Source organism: Triturus cristatus, chromosome 10, assembly GCF_964204655.1.
Source record: "Triturus cristatus chromosome 10, aTriCri1.1, whole genome shotgun sequence".
Classification (NCBI taxonomy): Eukaryota; Metazoa; Chordata; class Amphibia; order Caudata; family Salamandridae; genus Triturus; species Triturus cristatus.
The window spans coordinates 1199787575-1199811206 of NC_140593.1; the positions used below are offsets into that span (position 1 = coordinate 1199787575).

General features: G+C 41.3%; 1 protein-coding gene and 1 pseudogene across 2 annotated transcripts in view; both read left to right on the plus strand.

Moving 5' to 3' along the window:
- Positions 1 to 6817, plus strand: part of LOC146797042 (myosin-4-like) — a 242141-nt gene extending 235324 nt beyond the window's left edge. Inside the window, exon 41 of the mRNA XM_085629650.1 lies at positions 6800 to 6817. The gene's annotated coding sequence lies outside the window, so the exon portion shown is untranslated. The remainder of the gene's footprint in view (positions 1 to 6799) is intronic.
- Positions 1 to 23632, plus strand: part of LOC146797043 (uncharacterized) — a 233229-nt pseudogene that overhangs the window by 108085 nt on the left and 101512 nt on the right. The window lies entirely within an intron of this gene.

Sequence of the window (23632 nt, forward strand, 5' to 3'; positions counted from 1 at the left end):
AGTATGTCTCCAAGTGGATCTGGTTATATATAATAACATCGACATGGTTAGCCATGGCGATGAGTAAGGCCCAAGGTGGGCAGTGTGGGTGGGAGCAGGGGTGTGCAGGGAGGATATGAGGTTTGCCGGTCTATCATGTTAAAACATGGGGTATAGGTTGCAATAAAATCACCTTCAAAATCACATTGCATAGCTTTTTTTGAGAATCCAGGTCTGTGTGAATACTCACAAATAATATACATTTCATTTAAACATCAGTATTTGAATACAATAACATCAGAACAAAAGACAGGCATCCGGCTTGCCTGTGTGTGGGAAGGGGGAAGTGGGGGGAGGGGAAAGGGAAGGAAAGTTGCAGAAGGGAACAGAGGAAAAGAGGGAGGATGAGGGAAGGGATAATACCCTTTCAGGCATAGTATGCCACATGGATTGTGCAAAAAAGAAGCAGAGCGCTCTGGGTAGCTCCCAAGTTTAGATGGAGTGCAGTTCCTCTACAGAATACCAGCAACACACTGAATTTGCTCAGCTCAAAGCTTTTAAGCATAGGTTTAGCCCACTGAAAACCATGCCGAGATAGAAAGGGACAAAGTATTTTACCATTTCTACAGCAATGTCTTTAAGCATAGGATTAGCACAGTGCCATAGAGGCCAAGCTTTAAAATGACAAAAGGCTTTTACCACTGCAAGCACAGTAGTACAGTAGTACAGCTTTGGATTAGTTAAATATCATCTAAGCAAAGCCAACCTTGACTGAATAAAAGCATTCCCTGTTGTGTTTCACTATTAATATAGCTCTTCAGCGAGGTTTAACTTTGTCCAGACACAAGGGAGCACCCAGTATAAGTCAAACCAATACCCTTTCAAGCATAGAGTGCTGCATAAATTATGCAAAAAAGATGCAGTGAATTCTGGGTAGTTCCCAAGTTTAGGTAGAGAGCAGCTCCTGTATGGAGCATCCTACGATACAAGTGACTCTGAATTTGCTCACCTCAAATGTCTGATTTTCTATCAAAGTTTTTAAGCATGGAATTAGCACATTGCCATCCACGAGACAGAAAGGGACAGAGTATTTTGCCATTTCTACAGCAAAGTCTTTAAGCATGGGACTAGACTGCAAGTAGGTAGTTATAGATAAGACCTGGTTTCCATAGGAAAAACATTTTTTGATTTGCTAAAAACATCTTCACGAATTGATCAAAACTAGTTTGCCAGTCACTTCAGTTGCTGTCTGAAAAGTTTGAGGGTGATCTGTCTAGAGGGAGCCGGGAAAAAGGGGGGTCCCAAAATCATTTTCCTCATGCAATTTCCTACAGTAATTTTAGACACTACTACAGCCTGTACCATTAACATGATTAACACCAAATTTGCCAGAAAGCCAGATCTTGGTCTAGAAAAAGCGTTTTGTAATTTGGTGTCAATCTGTTCAGTCGTTTCAGAGTTATTCAAGTAAAAAATATTTATGTATACCTTGAGATGCGAATCCACCAATGCCGTGATTGACCCGCTGGAACCTGAGAGGAAAGTTACAGCTGCCATTTTGTGCATTGGGACACGATTCCCATGGGCAAGAAATGTTCTGAAAATGTTTGTTGACCCTGCGAGGATCAGCGGATCCACTCAGATCCTCACAGATCCAGGCGGATTCAGGTGGATCTGTGGATTCAGACCCCAATTGAAAAAAAAAGACACATAGACCCACTCACAGACTAATAAACCTACTCACACACTCACTCACACACCCACTTACATACCCACACAACCACTCACACACCCACATAGCCACTCACACACCCACTCACTCAACAACTTACCAACCCACACAACCACTCACACACCCATACAGCCACTCATATACCCACTCACAGACCCACAAAACCACTCACACACCCTATCACGGACCCACACAGCCGCTCACATATTTGCTTAGATATACACACAACCACTCATACACTCACACACCCACTCACAGACCCATAAAACCATTCGCATACCTACACAACCACTTACACACCTACTCACACACCCACGCACACACCTACATAACCACTCACACACCCACAAAGTTATTCAAACAGCCACCCACACACAAGCAGTGATATACTTATAAAAATTGCAATAGCATATGTTTGTATTAAATGTGTTGTTGCTTTAGTACTGGATTTGTGTAATAAAACTGGCAGACACTTATTTGTCCAAGGATTTGCAACGGATCTGGGGTTCCATAAACTGAATTTAAAAAATAGAAAGACTTGTGCATTGAATTTCTAGAAAGACTACATAAGCTACCATACCTTAATTTTAAAAATGTTAGTTTTAAAATATATACTAAGAATTAATATGTGAATACAATATATTTATAAACTTGTGAAAATGTATATTAATAAATTGAACTTATGAGCCAAATTGCTGCAAAATTTATATTAAAAAAACTTAGGAAATAGCATTAAAAAAAGTAGAAATTCACTGGTTACAGGGACATTATTTTGTAAATAAAATTATATAAACCTTATAACTTCACCAAAGTAAACAAAGGTTACAGAGACGTTATAGTTAGGTTCAGATCTTACACACACAAAACCACATAAATTCAGCAGTTATAGCTATCTCAAGTAACTATAACTTGTGCCCTAAGGCAACTACAACTCACTCCCTCAACATGCACTGCTAATTACCCCACATACTATATCACTCATGAAATCTTCTATGACATCATCAATATTATCACTGCAACATATGCAGGAAATTATTGAAGAGAAAACTGTATAAGGCGGGGGAACGACTGGGCGAAGATATCCTGGACTACCTCTAGTAGAAGATGTCACTCATGATCAGCAAGATAAGACTGGCTCAAACTGTTGGCTTTAACCTTCAGAGACCACACTAGGTCTTTGGCGGTGAGCCAGATCTCTTGTTGGTGTGCCCAACACCACAGTCTCAAAGCCTCCAGACAAAGGAGATGAGACCCTACTCCATCTTGCTTGTTCAAATACCACATTGCAGTTGAGTTGTCTGTCAAGATCTGTACGGACCGGCCTACGATGGAGGGGTAGAAGACTTTCAGTGCCAGCCGAATTGCTGGCAATTCTAGCAGGTCGATATGAAGGACCTGCTCCTCCCGAGACCAGAGGCCCCTAATCTTTAAATTTTCCAGATCAGCTCCCTACCCCAGCGTGTAAGCATCCATCACTACCGCAGCCACATCTGGAGGGGGAGAAGGCCATCCTGTATGTCAGGTTTGCCTCGTTCCCCCACCAAGCCACATCCGCCACAGCATAGGGGGAGATCACAATGGAATCTGACAAGTCTCCCCCGTACTGTAGTCACTGGCTGTGGAGGCACCACTGCATGGCCCTCATGTGCGAACGTGAGTCCCTGACTAGGAGAGTGCAGAAAGTCAGCAGACCTATGATTCACAAGGCTCTCAGAACTGGAACTCTTGCACCTGACTGGAAAGTTGGAGTCCTCTCCTTGATGTCTGAGATCCTCCATAATGGAGGGAAGTAGCACAGAATGGTGGTGTTCAGTACCGACCCTATATTAGAGTCATCGGGAGGGCCACAGTTGAGATTTGGTGAAGACTCAGGGTGCCGATGTCAACCCAAAGTGTAATACCACAAACTGATAGTGCATAGAACCGACTGAAAATCGCAAGTACTTCTTCTGATGGACCGCAGGATAGGGATGTGGAAGTGCGCATCCTGCAAGTCCAGTGACACCATTCAGTCTCCAAGCTCTATGCCAGTAGACTTGAGTCAGGGTCAGCATCTTGAACTTATCCTTTTTGAGGAAAGACGTTCAGGCTCCTGAGATCTAGAATGGGTTGCAGGCCACAGTCCTTCTTGGTGACCAAGAAGTAATATGTGTAGACTATTTCCATGTCTGGCACTAACTCCGCCACTCCCTGCGGAAGGAGAGCTGCCACTTGCCGCAAAATAGCAAAATGATCTGGCGGTGTTAAAGGGGATGGGGTGGAGAGCGGAACGTGAAGGAAGGGATGGATGTAGCCCTCTTCTATAATTTGAAGGAATCGGTCCAAAATAATGCCCATTTAGGCTATAAGACAATGTGTCACCTGCCCTCCCATAGGCTCCGCGTGAGGTTGGAGTGACAAACTAGGCCTGCTTTCCTTAAGGTGCAGGGGCAGAAGAATAGGAGAAGGGTTGCAAGGTAGAGCCCCTGTATTGTCGAACAAAGGGATCGGTTGCTGCTGGAGTGGCTGAAATTGCCGGATGGATGACCCTCTCCCAAAGCCGCAAACCCTAAACCCGAGTCCCCAGCGCAGACTGATCCAGCACCCTCCACTGGCGGCATCGCAGCTTTGAAGTTTTCTGGATCCAATCTGATGCTTGGTGATTGTTCTACAGATGAGGAATCTGCAGGTAGAAGTATCCATCAGAAAAGTATTTCCACAATTCGCTCAAATCAGACTGCAAGCAAAATGAGTCTCAGTCACATCATTCCACATCATTTAGGTTCTCCTAAGCTGTAACATGGTTTTTGGCTGAGTCTTTCTTGGAGTTGAGAAGAATATGCTACACAAATTGTGAGGCACTGTGCAGGCTTGGGAACACATGGGTGTTTATCCCGATGCATAAACTTCAGGCACACTGTGCATAACATAGCCTATGCTATGCCTGCTTGGCGCTGCTTGCATTTCATTGACAAAAACACATGCCACGCCTTTTGCACTGTAATTGCAAAGTTTGGGAACATTCATATAGAGTTTCCCTCAAAGATTAATGCCTGTCTCTCCTGTGCCAGCTGCAGCATAGTATCCCAATCCTTAAAATTGAGTAGCCTGGCAATAATCAGGGTGGGTGCTGCGTCAGGAGGGGGAGGGCGAGCTCAAGGTATTGGTGCCCTCTCTCTACAGTGAACAGAGGGAAAGGATGCTCAGTCTCAAACAATAATTTAAGAAGGATATTACAGAAATTTGTGGATTCGGGATACCCACCACGCACAAAGTATTGTGCAGGGACCTACCTTCCCAAGCTTCATTCTTTGAAATAATTATGGAGAGAATTTTGGCCATGTCTAAGAGCTTCTACTTTTGGTCAGCCATATCATCCTCTAGGATGGAAATTTGTATTTTGCAGTTGAAATGCATTTTACATGCTTATTCAGGGTAGTTGTTAATTTGTGCACCCTATTGGATAAGTATTTAGCTTTTTGTCACCATATACATGAGACTTTTTTTTACATACGTAGGAGGAGGTTCTTGGTGTCTGGCTCCTTGGAGTCGTGCACCGCTTCGTTCGCGACACAATGCCATTATCTGGTGAGTGAGCCCTGTAATACGCCGCGAGTCGAAGGAAAGTTTAGCTTGCTTTGGGTCCCCTTTAGCCATTGTTGTTGGATTATAATAGTACTACCAGTAGCACTCCCGGCAGGGGCCCCAGATTGTAGCCACTACTTGTGACTGCAACCTCTGCTACAAAGTGCACCTTTCTCTTTAGTTCACAGGTCGCAGTGTATATTTTGTTCTGAGGCCCTCTGTCCCCCAAGGTCAGCAGCAGAGCTTTAAAGTCAGTACCTCCCGCTCAGGCTGGCAGCCCATGTGTAAGGATAAATAAGTAAGGGAAGAAGCCTGAGGAGCCACCAGTCCCCAACAGCAGGGCCCCGCTGCAGTAGATAGTTAACCTTTACTGCTAGAATGGAGAGCGGGATGCTTCCCCCTCTGCCGGCACTCTGCAGGGACCCCAAGGCCTTGGCCCCACTTTAACAGGCACTGCTCCACCTAACGGCCAGCCCACCCTCAGCACAACCATGAGGTCAGTCACACCCCAAACATGCCTGTAGTGGAGCTCCCACATCAGTGTCATCTACCTGGGGGGCAGACCAGGTGTAGAGGTGAAGAATATAGTGGAAGAAATTCCCCTCCTAGGGAGACACCAGCCCCCTAGTGGTGGGGCGGCACTGCAATAGATATTCAGGTCTACCAGTAGGGTGGAGAGTGGGGCCCAGCTCCCCCGGCCAGTCAGTGATCTATGCCTCAAGCAGGCACCGTGCTGCCTCAGCCCCTTACCTTCAAGTGAGCTCAGTCCCTCCGAAAGGCCAGGCTGTCACCAGAACTGCCATGCGGCCAATTCCACTCATGGTAGCTCTTGCCGCGGGACCGCGTGTTCCTGCCACTATGATACAGCAAGCGAGAAACAGTTATATTCACTCTCAGTCTGCTCCTAGGGGCCCATTCCAGGCCGATTTTCTGGGCCGCATCACAGTTTGCGCCACCCTTTTTGTATGGCTACATTGGTGCCCCCACAAGTCCAATTTTTCTGTGGTCAGGCTCTCGGGCTATAATTGACTCAATCCCCGTCAACGGATCCCAAATTGTTGTCGCCAGCTGCTGGTAAATAAATGGATAGTCAGTTCGGTACAGGGAGCCTCACAAGTGTTTGGCCATCTTGGAATCAAGCACTCTGGCCTACCTAAAAAGTAGTCCTTAACTAACATATTGGAAACCATGTCCTCAAAATGTCAGTTTTCATTGCTAGTCATGTGAGGGTTATGATGCATTAGTGACTGAGAACTTGATAATATCTATCTTCTATTATTTAAGTTAAAACCGTGGAATCATAACATATCAGCAAAATGGATAGTGTGGTGGCATTCATTACAATGAAAACATAATCTGCAGAGCTATACTGTCTGAACCCTCTTAATTTATCCTTACTTGAGGTTTTTAGCTTGTTTCTTAGTATTTGATGGTTTAGTAATGTAATCATACATTCTGCAGTTTGCAACAATTTCTACGTAACTTTCACATAACTCTTTTAGGAAACTTGATTTATTTTCTCCTAGAAAACAGAGAGTGAAGAGTGATCATGCTTCCCTCAACAAGCAAAGTAACTGAAATTTGTAAAATGTAAATTACTTTGTTCTTTTCTTTGAATGTTTCTTTTTTTTTTTTTCCTTTTTTTTATTAGGTTTTTACAGCAGCAAAAAAATAATTGATCGAGCATTACAAATCATACAAAGAGTTGACATAAATGATTAGGTCAAACTAGACTTCGCTTCGATAGCATTGGAATAGAAGAACAATTTAACCTTTTAAGATTGAATCCAATTGCGAATAGGGGCCCAGATATTTAAACTAAAAACTTTCTTTTTCCTCCCCTTTAAACAATACACTGATTGCTCTAATTGATAAATATTTAGCAATTCCGATTGCCATTGAAAGAATGAAGGAGGATCAGCATCAAGCCAATGAGAAGTAATACAATATCTAAAAATAGACATAGATATAAATAAAAAGCCTTCTTCAGCAATTGTCCACAGTTTGACAGGATTTGATTGAACACCAAGAATAACAAGTTCAGCAGAGAGTGTTACGGGTGAGTTCATGATGTTATTTAGAAACATTTGAATTTCAGAAATAAATTGGGTTAGATTAGGACAGAAATAAAACATATGAGCAGAATTTGCACCGAGAAGTTTACATCGACTTCATTTTTCGCCTCTATCAACTTTCCATTTCAATAATTTGGCAGGGGTATAATATAAATCAAATATGCTCATAAAAAATTGGCTTTTTAAAGATCCATTAATTAAAACAAAGTCAGACAGAACTAAGCATCAGATACATTAATACTCTCTATACCCAACTCATTTTGCCATTTTATATTAAATTACTCGAGATTATCTTCCATTTGAGTTAGCATGGACTGGTAGATCATACCAATTCTGTTTTGTTTCCTGCAGCATTCAAGTATATCAATTTTCTTGATTTTTTTAGTGTTAAATAAATTTTTTGTAATTAAGAAACTGCGTATTTGCAAATATTTTAAAAAATCTGTTTTAGGTAAATTGTATTGTTGCTGCAAATACGAAAACGAAGCAAGTTGTTCTTCTTGATAAAGATCTCCTAGCCGAAATATATTAAGCCTTTGCCAGTGCAGCAAAATCTGGTCTGAAAATATTGATGGTAACATTGGGTTACAAAATAATGGTGTATAATAACTAAGATTATTCAGACCAAATCTTTTCTTGAATTGTTTCCATATCTGATAAGCTGTCAGTATAACTTTGAATCTTGTTTTTTTATAATAACTTGGTTCTAAAAAACGTACAAGACATTGTCGTGCCTGAGCACCAAGAATCATTACATAAATTGATGGATATGTAGGATCCTTTAATGGTGTTTCTTGAAAAATTAGAACATTCATAAACTTAAGTGATACCGCCAAATAATATAGACGAAAATTTGGTAGTCCCCAGCCTCCTCTACGTACGGGTAATGAGCACCAATTAAGAGATCGCCTAGCTCTTTTATATCCCCATAAAAATCTTGAAATTATTCTATCTATTTTGGTAAATAGACTAGAGGAAAACAAAAAAGGTATAGTACGAAAAAAATAAAGAAATTGGGAAAAAAGAGCATTTTAATAACATTAGTACGACCATAGAGGGAAAGATGGAGATTGTTTAACCTTTCAAGAGATCTATTGGTAGAAGCAAGTAAAGGGTCAAGATTAAGACCTACAATATCTTCAACCTTAGCAGAAAGTTTCACACCTAAATAAAAGGCTGTAGTAGAATATGTCAAATCAGTTGGTGGGCTGACGGCAGAGTGAATTATCTGCGTTTTAGCTATATTTAATTTATATCCAGAATATAAACCAAATTCCCGGGCTGCCTCTATAATTTTAGAAAATGCTAAATTAATATCCGAGGTAACAATCGCAACATCATCGGCATAGGCGAATTTTTTTAATTCTATTTGATGAATTATGACCGGGGGAATACTTTCCTGATTTATTAATTTGTGCAGATATGGCTCTATATATAGTGCAAATAAAAGGGGGGAGCAAGGACACCCTTGCCTAGTTCCCCTCGTTATTGATAATGTAGTAGAAATATCAGAGGCTTTACGAATTACAGCCCTAGGCTGATTATACAAAGCTTTTAAAGCAATTATAAATTCTATAGGAAACTTTTTCCAGGCCAGTACTTGCCAAAGGAACCCCCAGTCGACCCTATCAAACGCTTTCTCGGCGTCCAGTAGGGCTACTCCGACAGGGGACCCCGAGGCCTGCGCCCAGTCTAAAATGGTGATAATTCTTCTAACATGATCCGTTGTGTCTCTCTTTTTAATAAAGCCATGTTGTGATTTAGCCACTAATTTAGGCATTAGATCGTTTAATCTGTTTGCTAAAATTTTAGAGAAGATCTTGCTATCTGAAGTTATTAAAGATATAGGTCTATATGACCCAAGATCCATTGAATCTTTTCCTTTTTTTTTTAAATACAACAATAGTAGCTAATGACCATGATGGAGGCGGCCGGCCGTTAAATGCGTCTTGGAAAATTTTCAGCACCTCTAGTTGCAGAATTTTGCGAAACGTTCGATAGAATTCCAAAGGAATATTGTCAGGTCCGACAGCTTTACCAGAAGCCAGACCAAGAATAGCCCCTTCTATCTCCTCCCAAGTGACCGGGATAGATAGTATTACTTTTTGATCTTCAATAAGGAAAGAAGAGCGATCACTATTTAGAAGGTAATTAGATGCATCATTTCTCACACTAGTACCATCATTTGATTGATTATACAAAGATTGATAAAAATCTCGAAATGCTTTCAATACACCAGACCTGGATTCCTGGTTTACACCGTCTAAATCCGTAATTTTGACTATTTCCGTAGCAATAGCTTTCTGCCTCAAGCGTTGAGCTAATACTCTACCAGTTTGTTCACTTAGTTCATAGCATTCTTTTTTAAATATTTTGTACTTTGCGGCTACCTGCTCAGCCAGAAAAGAATAAACAACCAACCGCTCAGAAGCCAAGACTTTTTGAGCTTCCTGTACCTCTGAACCCAATCTAACACAAGAAGCTAATTTCAATTCTGCTTGACTTATTAGATCTAAACTAGCCTTAAATGCAGCTTGTTTTTTTTTTGGCGATAATTCGAATAGCTCAAAGTCTCACCCCTTATAGTTGATTTAAAAGTGTCCCAAACGGTTTGAATCGAAGCAGTATTATTATTGTTAAAAAAAAATTCCTTAATTATCGGAGCCATATGAGCAAAATAATCCTGGTCTAACAATACATTTCTTTGTAATGACCATGGTCTTTTTTGTATGTGTTCCTGAGAAGAAAATGATAATTCTAAAACAATAGGGTTATGGTCAGAAATAATTTGGGGTAAGACATCGATACTAATATTACCGGCAAACTGCGTGGAAATAAAAAAATAATCTAGACGAACAGATTTTTGATGTGGAGCCGAAAAATAAGTAAAGCCTGATTCTGTAGGTCTAAGTTTATTCCATACATCTATCAGCCCGTTGCTTAAGATTAGTTCTCTAAGAGCTTTAAAAGTTTGAGTTTCGCGATCTTTATAATTCCAGGTGTTTCTAATATTGCAATCAGCATTGATATTAATATTGAAATCTCCACAGAGGATTAGAGGATAATTCCAAACTGCTAACTCAGAGTTGATTGTATTAAATACCTCCTTACAGTCTAAGTTTGGGCCATATAAGGAACAAACAGTTAATTTAGACCCTGCAATGATAATTTCTGCAATCCCCCATCTCCCCCATTTATCGCCTAAAGATCTAACACATTTACCAATTCCACGTTTTATAAGAATAGCAACACCTCGTTACTCCCATTTGTTTAGAACAAATTAACAGCTCTAAACCAAGATTTTTCAACAGGCTCCTTTTAGACCAAGGAATGTGTGTCTCTTGTAGACATAAAATATCAAATTGCAAAAATTGAATCATATATCGCAAAATCCCCATCTTTTTGTAATCATTCAGACCATTAACATTAAGTGAACAAATTAAAATTTTTCTCTCCATCTTAAAGATTTGAAAAACATCATAGGCAGTGATCTATTCAATTGGTTCATAATGCTCTTTTGACTCTTGTAGCTCTTGTAATACATAAAAGTCCACCTAATAGGACTTATAAAGCCCCAATCAATCATTAATGCTGCGTTATACCCCACCCACCACCACCACCACAGCCTCAACCCCCTGGTTGAGGACCACCCACCCACCCCCCTCCCCCACATATGAGGCTCAGGAACTCTCAGTACCTGTAAAGTATGGAATGCCGTGTCTCTCTGGCTCCGCACCCCATACAAAAATCAAGGAATACAAACAGAAAAGAGAAAACATAAATGGTCCTAGACAAGTATGATCAGTTATAAACTTATTAGTTCACAAATTAGGTTTCATACTATAATATTATAGGCTAAGAAAATATCTAATATCTAACACTAATCCATACCTTATAATGTATGTAAAAATTCCTTAGCCTTTATCTCTGAAAAAAAAAAAATTTGTCTGCCCTTTCCACAAAATTTTAAGTTTGGCGGGATTCTGGAGGTAAACGGTGGCCCCCTTCTCCTGAAATTGAGGTATTAACTGTCTGAGATGCCAACGCTGGGTCACCGTTGCCTGACAGAAATCCGGCCGCACAAAAAAATACATCCTTTAGCGGATGTTTTTTTCTTGGGTCTAGAAATTTCTTCTCTTGCGAGAAAGTTATTAAAACTAACAAGGATTGCTCGAGGATATACTTTCTCGCCCTGCCGAGAGTTCTTCATGGAAAATGGGAAGCGATGCGCTCTTTGAATTTCCTTCGCCCAATCCCATGATTTTAGATCAGGAAAGGCCTCATTTAGAAGTTCAATAATAAATTGTCTTGCATCGGACCCTTCTTTCTTTTCGGGAACGCCCAAAAATCGTAAATTGTTTCTTCGAGCCTGATTTTCTAAGCCAGTTAGCTTGTAAGAAAGGTCATCCCTATGTGCTTTCACATTCCCAAGTTCTTGTTTCTGGGCTCGAGATTCTTCTTCCAAAACCAAAATGCGAGCCTCGACTTCAGTGACTGTCAGCGGTCTCTGCAGAGACCTTAATCGCTCGACGTACGGAGTTCTTCAGTTTAGTACAGGTAGCCTGAGTACGGAGATTTTCAGCTCTACTCTCTGCACGATGCGCCATGATAGTATTATAGATGGTGGTTAACGTGATCTCAGCAGGGATTTCAAACAAATTAGTTTCATCTTGAGTATTAGCCAATGTCTCTCCGACTCCCATTTCAGTCCTAGTTGTTGCCACTAGATTATTTCCCAAGGATACAGGAGCAATAGAAGGGTTCCCAACATTCTCGACTCTAGATTTAATTGAAGTGCGATTATGAGAACCCCTCTTCTTTCGTCTTTTGACTGTGGCAGTGCTTGTACTAGGTGAGAAGAGACTGCTCTCTGCGGTATAGTCCGCCCATTCCCTACTGTGATTTGGACTATCATCCGATGTATAATCAGACAAAGAATAAAAGTTTTCACCCCCCTCTTGAAGGGGTTTGGCTCTTTCTAGGATATTTAAGTCCGAATTTATTTAAGTCCGAATTCATAAGGATCTCAGCAGGTCCTGTAGATTGTAAAAGGTTACTTAGGACTCCATCTCCCATACTCCTTTGCAAACCAGATGCCTGCAAGTCTATATTTGTAGATACTTCTGTTGTATTTAGCGCCTCTATTATAACATCAGTTTCAGTAGTATCAGCAGTTACAGGCTCAGATATTTCCAGCGTAGATATTGGCAAAACTATAGGAGCAGTGTCTCTCTGTTTCCCTATTATTTTTTTTTTTTTTAAAACATGAAGCGGGAGAATACATTGTTTCACAGTGGGTTGTAACAAAGAAACTTTCTCCAAAACGTTAACACCCATAATGCTCGGTACTTTATCAGCAGACTCAGTCTCTGAAATAGATAAAGATTTACTCACAGTTTCTTTCATTTGTACAGATTTTCCCTCAACCGGTTGTTTTGTCCGCCCGCTCCGGGTTTGAGCCTTTGGCTGATTCTTTAGCGGCATGTTTTGGAATTTCCGAGGTCCGTCACCCTCCCGTACTATCGACCAGTGAGCTCCAACAAGCCCGAGATAGCGCCAAAGCGGGAAACGGTTACGGTATTCAGACACAATAAGCAGCATCTGTTGGTAATTCTGGGTAACTGACAACGTGACTGAATTGGACCTCCGAAAACTTCTGCGCCAACTGCACAATCTTCTATCTGAGCCCGAGTCCGAATCCAGAGCGAATACAGACTTTTCTCCAAATCAAAACCATTCAAATATTGCAAGTCTCTCTTCCCCTACATCTAGTCGCATGATAGTAGCCCATTTTTGAAGCTGCAGTTTAATCGGCACTGCCCGTGTTTTCTCACCAGAACACGAAGCGTGGAGCCAAAGTGAGAAGCTGCTCACACAGCCGCCATCTCGCCATCTTGCCTCCAAGTCCACATCCAAGATGTAGGTTTTTGTCTCCTAGACAGCGCCAGCCAATATACCGTAATAAGTTACAGTGTAACACTTCCTTTCTTACTCAAATATTACGAGTCATATTACGAGTCAGGCTACTGAAAAAAGAAACTGCTTAGAAGAGCTTCTGTTAATGACTCGAACTGGATATCGACATCACCACACCTCCGAGACACAATCTGAAATCCGAGTCCGAGTCCAGGGCGCGCGCTTCTCTCCAGGTCTCCGAATCAGCGCCGCCCGGTGTACTGCAGCTGGTTATAATATTTCCCTTCCTTTTTCAACTTGCGTGTTATGAATCTCTCCCCTGCATCACACAGCCCACGCCACGGCCGCCATCTTGCCTCGGTTTCTTTCTTTCTTTGAATGTTTCTATGTGTTTTTTGTTACTTTATGTCTACCTCTGCCACAATAAAAGCATTACCAAGCTGTCTGGCTGATTTATCTCCGCATCAACATTTTTAATTTCATAATCCTGTGTTTGAGGGGTGAGTGAGTGAGCGAGCGAGTAAGTGAGTGCCTGAGTAATAATTGTATCACGTCTGAAGGCCTTTGTTGGGTGACGTAGAACTTCAAGGACTACCCAATGAACAAAGCAGGCTATTACAACCCGAATCCTGTTAGTCGTTAGTAGCCAGTGGGGCAAAAGGGCAAGTTGCATGTGTCATCTTGGCTCAACGGCTAGTTGCCTGCCTCTATTTGAAAATAATCCAATATTTGTATTTGATGCTGTTAGGTATTTGCAGTTTACTACATTTCCAAATGCAAATTGTTCATGCAGCAGTGAAGCAACCACATTTACAAATTTTTTCTCTAAGTTTATATCTGAGAGTAAGCACTCTACAAAGTTGCAAAGATCCGGCTTGTTACAGACTGGGTGGGTGCCTGAATGAAACTCAGCAGCTTAACTTATCAATAGTTGAACAGGCTCAATGAACAGATTGGACGTTTAAAACGGTACACAGAATCACAGATTTGGATGAGGCAAAATGTTTACCACTACATTTCAACATACGACCAATAATTCACCTGGCTATCTCTAAGGAAAAAGAAAGGTTGAATCTGATTGTCTCAGCTGAGAGTGTAAATAAAGTGATACCAAAGGGGATGATGGACGGAGCGTTTAAGCAAATCAAACACTCACCCCCAGTCAACTGATCTGGGTTTAATCCATCATCATTCTTTAGCTCACTCCACCACGCCAGTTCAGACATGGCCATATGCAAATCAGTCTGACCCTGTGCCTCATGGGAACAGTCCAGCCCGAACTGCCAAGCCATGTCTTCCCTGGACCGGCGACAAGCCTCCTAGGACCGGTTTCGGGTTCATAACCCTCATCAGCCAAGCTATCTTGAATCCAGTGACAATTTGAGCAAGGGTATGTGGCGCTAAACCCTGTCCACTAATGTTAGTAGATAAAGTTTAGCATCATTGGAACGCCCATGTACCACCCATGTAACGCCCCCTTGACACAAAGAAATGCAAAGCAGCGTTTTGTGCTGATTTGCTTTACTTTTCCATACAAACCAACACTAATACTAATTAACGTTGGATTGTTAATCCCCAAATAGGTTTGGCGTCTGGTTAGCGTCCCGACGCTAAACCTTTGTGAATCTGGTCTTCGGTTTCTTAGGAGATGAAAAACAGACTGTAGAATGGATAAACTATTGAGTGGAAAAAATGTTCTGTAATTTCCTGAGCATGACATTGAATTGTTAGCAGCAAAAACAGCTCATTAGCATCTGACTTTTCTGCCTTTTATTATTGAAGAGAAAAATAAATCATTCCCAATGATATAACTATGTATAACAATTCATAAGAAAAGGCCAAGATACAAAACACTTTTTGGTAATTTCTTGAATTTCAATCTCGATGGTGGCTATTTACAAAAACATGTGTAATGACACAGTGAGCGAGGTAGAATGATCATAAGAAACCTTCAAGGGTGGTAAGGGGGTTTCAGGATTCAGAATGGGTAGCGTAAAAGTATAGTAGTTTTAGGATTAAGGGGAGGTTTGTGTTGAAGGTGTAAACATGTTTTTTAGTGTTCAGTGAAGCGTAACAATTAAGGGAAGTTAGGGGCCCTTAGGATCAGGGAAGGGTAGCATTTAGAGGTAGTAAGAGCATTTAAGGATTCAGAGAAGAGTAGCATTAAGGAGTAATATGGGCTTTTTAGTGCAGAGGGAGGGGTCTATAAAGGGATAGCTATAGGATTTAAGGATTCAGGGAAGAGTAGCATTAAGGGGAGATTGGTAACTTTAAGGGATAGTTATTGGCTTTTAGGATTCAGGGAAGGGTAGTGTAAAGGGTAGTTAGAATTTTAAGGGTTCAGGGAAGGAAAGTGTGAGGAAGAGAAATATTTGTTCGGGTGGATGGTAGCCTAGCACAAGTAATAATGTCACCATTCTTGTGAGGTCCAGTAAAGGTTTCAGTAATTTAAACCTGAGCTCACCCCCTTGGTAGCTATGTCACCAAGCAGACATGCTCAACTTAAGAAAACTTATATAGTATTTAGACTTAGAAAAACTGTTAAAATGTCAAAAACACAAAACAATGAAACCCCCCCTCCAATTTATAAAACAAGAGAATAATTTAATGAACAAAACGATACCAAAACGTAAAAAAATCTAATAAGGGAACCAGTAATATCAATTTTAAATTAGTTTATAAATAGCATCAAAAAGCTTTAAGCATCAACCGTGGTCATTTGGTTGAGAGTGAACAAGACCTAGGCGCAATTTAAGACCAGCTGAGATGAAGAGATACAGAAACCAGGTTCGTCTCATTCGGATGTTTAACCATCTTATGTTAGCCAAAAATCATCAAGAGGGCAAGGCAGTAGGCTGTGAACAAGGAGAGCGCCATGAGGCCAGATAGGTGTCAGGTGAAGTCCCCGTGAAGCCAATGTCTTTTGGTGGAACAGTCAATGCAGAGGAGGAGAAATTCAAAATTCGAGCTTAAGTAAGGTCCCTTATGGGCCGGATATTTTTGGTTTCTTTACGCAGTAGGGATTTCTATGTTCGGATTTCATCACTTTTCTGGAACTTGGATTCCTCCAGCGGGGCAAAGAAACAAGCTATAGCTGAACAGGGGTCTGTGAGGCCAGATAACCTCTTTGCATGTTCCGCTGATATGGATTTGCTGCTGCAGAAAAGCTCCGAGTGGTAGGGTTAGACCTGACATCCTTCATGTGGTATTCATCTAAACGTTTTGCCTGTTTTTAGATTTTGTTTGTGTTGGCATCAGTACTCTGTGCACTGTACCACTGCTAATCTGAGCTAAAGTGCTTGTGCTCCCTCTTTTACACATAGTAGAATTGACTTACACCCAATTGGCACAGTTAATTAACTTGGAAGTCCCTAGTAAAACGGCATTACATGTATCCAGTGCCTGTAAATTAAATGCAGCTAATGGGCCTTCTGCACTCATGTGCCTCCCACTAGAGTAGCCTTTAAGGACATTGCAAAAGAACTGCCTTTGTTCCCCAGAGGACTGCCATGCTGCTTAAGGCCTCCCTTGTTCCGCAGAGGGCTGTCCTGCTGCTGCTAGAAGACTTCCCTGCTGCTTGAGACATGCCTTATTCCACCAAGGAATGCCTGCTGCTTGAGGTCTGCCCAGTTATCTGAGACGGAAGACTGGATGCGCACCCTTTGTCTCAGGATACCTGAGTGACTCCAAGCATCAGTTGGGTGACCTCCTGTTCTGAGCCACAGGAACACAACAAACGTCCAGAGGCCCTCCCTGAAACTACTTAGCTGACCAGCATCAACTGGATCTACCTGGACCTTGCTACTGGCTTCTGCTGAAGTGAGCCTTGGCCTCGAAGAGGTGCCTCCCCATGTCTTGGACCCTTGACTGGTGCCAGAGTGTATTCCTCCTACTTCAAACCTGCAAGTACTGAACTCCAGATGTAAATACATAGGTTCTATGCTCTTCACGTCAGCAACGACCACTCACCTCTCCAGCCTAGACGTTCAAGAGGCTTCCCTGTGACTGCCCAGCTGACCTGCAGCATTGGACCTGCAGCTAGACCTGCTTGAGCCCTGCTGGCCTCTTCTGGAGTGAGCCCCTGATCCCTGAGAAGTGCCTCTCCAGGTCCTAGACCCTTGGATGACATCAGTTGATCCGCTCCTGTGAATAAATGGAGAAATCAAGAAGTTTTGGGCTCCTTGTGTGTGCATATGGGCTTGTTCACACTGAGAATCTGTCGCTCGTACCAACAACCAGTACAAAGCTCTGGTGAGCCTATTTGTGGTAAAGCGACTGCCAGGGACGACTGGCAAAGAAAGATATACAATCCACGGTACAGCAACAACAACCCACGGTGACCTATTACGCATAGCTCCAGCAATGACCGTCTGCGACACCCGACCATATATTCACGCTACACTGTCTACAGTCGGCAAAATCCGGCATGCTCTTCATGCTACAGCGACAACCGTCCATGCTGCGCTGCCTGCTCCTCGCAGCATCCTTCATCATGAATGGAACTCTTCTCACCGGACTTTGAGAAGGTAACTTTTTCAGCAGGACTAGCCTGGTCCCTGTATCCGTCCTGAGCTCCATCACAGTCGGCCTGAACTTGTGACTTCCCCGCAGTATAGCATGATTAGATTACAGCAAGTGGCACTTTGTGCTTTTAGTGACTATTCTTACTTAAAGCTTTCAATTTCAATATCTCTAGTTCTACTGATTGGATTTTTGTTGTTTTATTGTCATTTTATTTATGAAAACTTATAATATTTTTCAAAATTGGTATAAGATTTTTATTGTGTTTTTACTTTATGACTGTGTGTGCCGCATAATTATTATACACTTTGCCTCTAAGTTAGGTGTTACTTTTTTAGTGCCAAGGTACCAGAGTTAAGTACCTGTTAATTTAGCGACTTTTGTGAGTCACCCTGACAAGGATTGTGGGTGTTGCTTTAGAAGGGTTTCACCCGCCTCAACAAATAACCTAGTTTCTTAAAGGGAGCAACCTGGATCTTTGATCCATCTGCAACACATCTCAGCCCGATTGACTTTGCAGGTTTGTCCTGGGCCTCCAGAGGTCTTTGGAGCCAAAAAGTATTTAAGTGTCAGGTTTCTCAGGATGGTAGAAGGAGTACACTTCGACACAGCTATGGGTTCCAAGACCCAGGAATAGCACTTGTGTGTCAAGACTCACTCCAGCAGAAGCCACCAATAGTGGCCAGAGCAAGCCCAATTGGAACTGGTCAGCTGGGCTCTACAGGAAAAAGGATTCTAACAGCCTGTTGTATCCCTGTAGCTTAAAAGGTCAGCCAAATGCCTGTTGGAGTCCGCTTCTTTGTCCTGGGTACATTGGGAGCAGGTTCAGGCTTTCAGTTCTCTTCACAGGTCTCAGCAGCAGGTGCAACTCTTCTGTCTTCCACAGGTCCAGTAGGGTTCTGAAGAGGGTGCCCTGGGATGCTGCATTTATGCCTGGCACTATCCGGTGGCCGGGACTGACTACTGCCACCTACCTAGCCAATAGAGAAAATGTTCCCAGGGGTACCTTACCTACTTGTGCAGCAGTTCCTGACTGGCCTACTGCAAAAAATACCACAGTACATTCTCTAAAACCAAGATGGCAGAACCTTTCCTTCCCTTTGCAAAACTCCTACACCCACCGCAGAGGTGCGGTCAGGTAGATTAAAAACCACTCCCTTGTGGCCTCTTCAAACCAGTTCTGGGGCAGCTCCTCTTCCACTGGGCTTGGTGCCTGCCTGGATCGGTGGACAAAAAAAGGGCACTGCTCATGTGTCATATTTGCCTATGACAGTGTAGGCTTCTTTAAAGTTAATCAAGCTCCTGGGCATAGCCCAGATACTCATCCTGTCAGCGGAACAGACCACCTCCCCACACCCAAGACCTTTGCCTCAGCTGTAGGAGCAAGTTCACAACTCATTAAAGGGACTATTGAGCACCTGGGTGACAGTTGGAGCTCTTGTAAATGGGATTCTATAGGCTTTTGGCAGGGAAAATGTAACTTTCTAAAAATACCTATTCCAAACTATTTATTGCAAGCCTTACTTTACCAGTGAATTGGACTTGTGATAAAAATTTAAGAATGAATTTTGTGGCTTTCACCTAGCTGTATAAAAACATTATTAAATATAATATTGTATCCTAATGCTTTTCTGTGGAAAAGGTAACCCTGCTATAGTGAAAATAGGTTTTAGGGCCTTTTCACTGTAAGGAAATAACATGGACTTTGCCTTATGACTATAAAACCCTACTTAGAGGTAACGATAATATTTAAAATGGAGGTTTACAAGGTTGTTAGTTACGAGGTGGACTATTGAATGTAGATTATACTGTAAACTACCAAGTATTCAATTGGAAAATGAATGTGAAGCGTATATGAGCTACTGATTATGATATTGTATTGGCTTTCATATTGATACTTCTAATAAACAGATTTGAACATAAAAGGGAGGTTTAAGCCCGTCAAAAATGAGTTATTTTGACAAGTCGAATTCGCAGTTTTAGAGCTGTACAAACAGGCTACATCAGTAGTCCTGCAGTCATGTTTGCACTTTCACTGTAGTGGGACGCGCAGTGGATGATGCAGTCCACTAGTGACATTTAACTTACAGGCCTTGGGTACACTTTGTACCATATACTAGGGACTTGTAGGTAAGTTAAATTAGGAGTGTGGCTAATTCAACATGTTTTAGGGATCATGGGAGGTGCAATGGGGCCTGGATAACAGAATCCCAGTGCACAGAGTCAAAAATATCAGCAGCACCCGACCAAATAAAAATTGAGGTGATCATGTCAAAAGAGGCATTTTCCTACAGGCGCTATTAAGAGGTAGTCTTTGATTTTAATTGGTCACAAATTGGGAGCCTTAAAGGGCAGTAAGGGTTATTAGGGTACAGTTAGATAAATTAAAGAATGCATGTAAAAAACAACTCTTAAAATGAAGACATTTTAAAATTAGACATTTTTAAAATTCCTGTCAGTTATCCTAACTAATGCTTTCTAGCTTCACTTATGCTCTTCACCAATGCAGAATCTCAAATTGATTTTTGAATGTTTGAATAATCTTTTGTTACTTGGGAAGTGATATGGGTCCATTCAAATCATTACTAAGGATGGGCGTAACTCATCTAATTGCATGTAGTGTAATCTTACCTAATTACCTAAGAAATCAGCTAGATTATGACTGAATAACGCAAGTAGAGTGATTCTGTCTTTAGCGCTATTTCTTAGTGCAAGATGATGCATTTTGTGCAAAAAATAGCTCAAACTACATAAGAACCCAAATGTGCTATTGGGGTAGGATTTTCCTCCAGGTTACTGCCAGCATTTAGCACTATTTATGTGATGCAAAGTGCACCCTTACATCCAAAATCGATGCAAGGATGTATTTCCCAGCAGTAAATGCAGCAAAAAACAAATACCAAGCGTGAGCAGCTGCTCGTACTCGCTAAAGGTGTTCTTGCAGTTGAATTGTTTCCCCAAATTACTCTTAATTGCACAAACAGGTGTAATCTCATAATTATTGGTAATTCTGCATTAAAGAGTAATGTGGAGTTACCAAACTTACTCCCATTACTCTGGTAAAGTTCTGCCCAGGCCTATTTATTTTAGTGAAATTCTTATGTCGTTCGTGCAGGCGGAAGGATAGCCACCATTTTTAGAGTTCTCTGCCAGCGAGGTAGAGGTACTCTGCCAAAGTCACTACATCAAAATTGCCTCATGAGTGAGGAAACATCTGGAAGAAATTCCACCAATGACTGTCAGATGTGGGTGCTTGAAAAGTACAGGTAAATTGTGGTACAAGTTTAGTGCTCAACATACATATTCTCCCTAACATACTAGGGCATCTCACAGAATGTTATAAACACTCAGTTTATCTGTTAAGTTTGTGTACCTATGGTGCCTACTTAGACATTTATATTTACCTATATATTGTGAGATTTATATTTCACCATCTGTCACCTATTGGCTACTTCTGAGTGCTAAGCAAACTGAGAGTATCCAGATGCACACGAAACATTATACAAGAGGAATGGAATACACCATCTAATGTTCTTCAGTTGTGACCTTAATCAGCAGGGGATACCATTAGAAAGCATGTCTGAACAGTTTGGTCTTTCAGCATGTCTTGAAACGTAGGTGATTGGGTGCTCATCACAGCTATCATGGTAACCATTGTTATGGTGACTTATGCTGCATGCCTCTGTGTGTTCTAGAACTTGTCTGCAGCAGTTAGAGAGAAGCCTTGCTGAGGAAAGGATGTACCTGCTTTCTCCCAATAAACACTCGTAACCTGAATACCAGAGTGGAGTATCTTTACCATGTTGGCAACTTTGGAAGGTATCTGAATGGACCTATCAAGGACTGTCCTGGACACATCAATGATAGTATAAGACTATCTACAAAATTTTCATTTATGAGCAGTCCTTGGACCAAGCAGAGTAAGGAACTGCTCATTTCTATTGGAAATCTCAAAGAAGAAAATGACTTTCCTGGAGATTCGTAAAGAAAAAACTGTTGTCTCGTGAACGTCACTGGCGTATTCCACCGCACTGACTGTCTACCCACTTTGCCATCGATAATATCAACGTGGTGTACTTGGTTGAGTGGTGTTTGCCTACGTGAACCAGTGTCTGCCCACTTTGCCATCCATACTATCAACGCGGAGTACCTGGTGGAGCGGTGTTTCTACTTTCAAAGGATAACTTAATTAATGTTGCCTACCAGCTGTGACCGTTGAGGCAGTTTCTTTCGGCCGCATTTTTTGAGCGGTGGATACATACTACAGTTCTCCAGTTGTCACAGTCGATTCAAGGAATCCATTCCACTCGTCACCATCCGGAGTTACGTCTACTTCTTCTGCCCAGCTGATGACGTATGCCATTTATTGAAGGAGATACACAGCAAGCGTTAACATGGCATGAGTCATCATGCAAGGTTACGCTACATGACCCCGCGTGGTGGCCATTTTGGAAATTCAATCAGCAATTTATTACATTGGCTGGAATTCCTTGCTCCTTTTCTTGCGTGTTGGTCAACTTGAAAGACCGGATCAAGACAACCGATGGTAACATTTTTTAAATATAATTCTCAACGGTGATATGCACACCTCTTGGATTTCATGCATATTTAATATAAATAGTCTCTCTATTTAATTATTCCACCATGATATGCACATCTATTTACTTCGCCATTTTCTCAACAGTTAACTACTTTGATATTATCAAATCATTTTTTATCTAGCATCAATATTTTTATACATACAGAGAAATTGTTTTGTGCACTGTTCTTGCTGTACACTGTAATTAATTATTAGACAAAATTTAGTGTTGTATTCTAAAAAATTGTAATTAACATGGCTACTCAGGGCTGTGGTTTGGTTCCTCCTGTCCCATTTCTCATTTGTCCTGGTGAACCTGTATTGAAGTGGTCAGATTGGATAGAATTCTTTCTTAATTATATATCTGCTTTAGAAGAGGAAAATGAGGACATATTTTCTCCTTCTAGGAAAAAAATGTTTTTGCACAGTTTAGGACCAGAAGGAACTAGAATTTATTACCAAATGGAAAAAAAGCAAGGGTTTGGTGGGGGTTCCAATGTATTTTTGGAGGTTCTAGAAGTTCTTGATGCTCATTACCAACCTACAGTGTGTGTGGGAATTAACAGATATGAATTGTATTAAAGAAAGCAACATAAATCAGAATCTGTTGAAGATTATGTTTCTGCTTTGAAGAAATTATCTGTTAATTGGGAATTTGGCAACTTCCATGATAGTTTCATCAGAGACCAACTAGTGATACACTCCAATAATACTGCTATTCAAGAACATTTGTGGGTATGTGGAGATGCTCCTTTGAATGAAATTATAGCTATTGTTAAAAAAGGGGAAATTTCTAAAGGTTTGCACAAGTCGCACTTAAAAACAATGGAGATGGCAATGTAGTCAGCAAAGTTTCTACTAACAAATATGAGGGAAAGAAAATTGACAGTCTTATAAAGAAGTGAACAAGAGAAGTAGTAACTTAAAAAAAAAATCAAGATGACAAACAACTAACATGTTACAGATGCAGGTACAAAAGCAATAACGCCAAGGAAAAATGGTGCCCTGCATTGAAATCCAGATGCAACGTTTGTGGTATTATGGGCCATTTCACAAAAGTTTGCAGAAGAAGAATTAAGAAAGGCAGCAAGAAAATGGCTTGATGTATTGAGGACAAAAATGAAGAACCTATTGAAGATGGAAATTCCTCTAGTGATGACAGTATACTTTGCATAAATGACATAAGGGTAAGTTACTTACCTGTAATCCTAGTTCTCTTCCAGGGGTATCCTCATCAAAGTCATAAGCACTGAATATTCCCGCCCA